This window comes from Alosa alosa, chromosome 16, assembly GCF_017589495.1.
Source record: "Alosa alosa isolate M-15738 ecotype Scorff River chromosome 16, AALO_Geno_1.1, whole genome shotgun sequence".
NCBI classification, from domain to species: domain Eukaryota; kingdom Metazoa; phylum Chordata; class Actinopteri; order Clupeiformes; family Clupeidae; genus Alosa; species Alosa alosa.
In genome coordinates this window covers 26,021,089-26,023,259 of record NC_063204.1, presented here as the reverse complement: position 1 = coordinate 26,023,259, position 2,171 = coordinate 26,021,089, and positions in this window count along the sequence as shown.

The window sequence follows — 2,171 nt, the reverse complement described above, 5'->3', positions numbered from 1 at the left end:
TTCCCTCACATCTTCATTGTTAAACACTACCCTTAAATTATGTATATGCATTTCTTTGAATTTCATTGAATTTCAATTCTACTTTCTTTAATTCAAATTCGAATTGTAATTCTACATCCTGTTTTTGACCTTAATTCAAATTCAATTCAAATTCAAAACTGAATGGGAATTTAGGAGTCATTCTCAATTCAATTCTGAATTGTGCACAAGCCTGTAACACATAGATCTCGATACAAATGTCAAGTTTTTGCCTAATTGCACTGTGCCTATTTACAAGGGCATTGTTCCATGGGCGTAGTTTTAGGGTGGGACGCTAAGGACTATTCCTAATCAATATTTTAAGATGACAAAATTGTCCCCACCAATATTTTAGCAAACTCATTTGTGCTGCTGATCATTCCGACCGACAGCCAGCACAACAGTAGGCTACAAGAAACGTCGTCATATGATTTGCTGAAAAACAGAGGGGGAGGGGGAAGGGGATTTATCTGACATGCACGCTACACGCACGGAGAGTGTCAAAGCACTACAATATAAGTTTATATAAGTACTACAACAATATAAGTTTATAGTTTATATGAATTCCAAAATATGAAAAAGGAACCTATGACAACCATCACTTTCTCTCTCTCTCTCTGTGTGTGTGTGTGTGTGTGTGTGTGTGTGTGTGTGTGGAGGGTCAATCAAGGATTGCCACTGATGTGAATGATCTCACAAATCATACAAACCAAATCAAATATTAAAAAATCACAATAGTATTGAAATCAAGATTCTTCACTTGCTATTGGTATTGAAACAATAATGTTGGTATCGTGACAACAGGAGTTGTGGATGTGTCCCCACCAAAGGTGAGACCAAACCTACGCCCTTGCATTGTTCCCACCTCTTTTGGGGCCTACCATCAAATGTTGGACCTCTATAGAAAGCTGAAAACCTGTAGTTTTCGTAGGAAACAGTCAAAATAACTGTGTGATGTACTCATACAGAGTTACAGAGGCTAGAATATAGTTTTATATATAGTTTTGATATCCCTTAGAAACACAACTGAGCCCTAGCACCAGGTCTTGTGAGGCTGTGTGCAAAAGTAGATCAATATAGAATGAAAATATGAGTGCTTTAGACCATTATTTGCCAAGGTATGCTCATGCATTTTGTAAAATGCCTATGGAAACTCCCCATAGGACTTTTTGTTATCCAAAATGCATACTGACTCTCAAATGCTTACTGCACATGAACCCCTTTGTGTAGAAGCATAATCCTGGTCTCAAATGAAAGGTAACATTTTGAGGTTTCTTGTGGACTATTTAGATTGTACTGTATGTCAGGTGTTATGATATAGACTGACTACACAAAATATGGAATAATTACATGGAATATGTCTATATTTTTGCATTTACTTTGTTGGTTCAATGAGTGTGTATAAGATAAACTATACATCTGTACAACTAATATTGGATAATACAACATGAAGATTCGATTTCTATGGATTCTTGTGAATATTTCAGTACCCAATATGTTGCATTATGGTGCTGCAGCTACACTGCAGCCATAAGTCAGGGTAGCACCAAAAGCGGAGGAGGGGGAGGGGGGCATTTTGGATCAAATTAATCTGAAAATGTAAAGCACTATACAGATTGTACATGAAAAAAGTTGTCATTTTTGGATTCCCAAGAGCCAAAGCTTTGAAATGGTGTATAACATTACTATGCTACATAGCAATATGGTGCATACAATTGATTTAGAATGTTGGGGGGAGGGGGGGGGGATAACCGTCCCGCCGGCGGGAAATGAGAATTAAAGTGTTTTAATGATCCTCTTGGGTTTGTGTCCAGGAAAACTAATGAAGTTGCGCAGGAACTGCTTTAGCGCAATGCAAACTTTACGCACCGACCGACAGCTTGCTGATATGCTCTGCGTCTCCAACACTACAAAAACGCCCAGTTGGAGAGCGTGTGTAGCCTATTAAAAAAACATTTTATCCCAAATGCCATCAGCATTCTTAACCAAACTTGGTGTCAACATGCATACCTGGCTGAGCTGTTATGTAGTCTATATTTAAACTTATTTATTAATTGTCTATATGTTTTCCTTTTTTTGTACTGTTCTTGTTTTAATTATAGTTATTATTAATTATATAATTATATTAAATTATATAATTTCATTATATACAT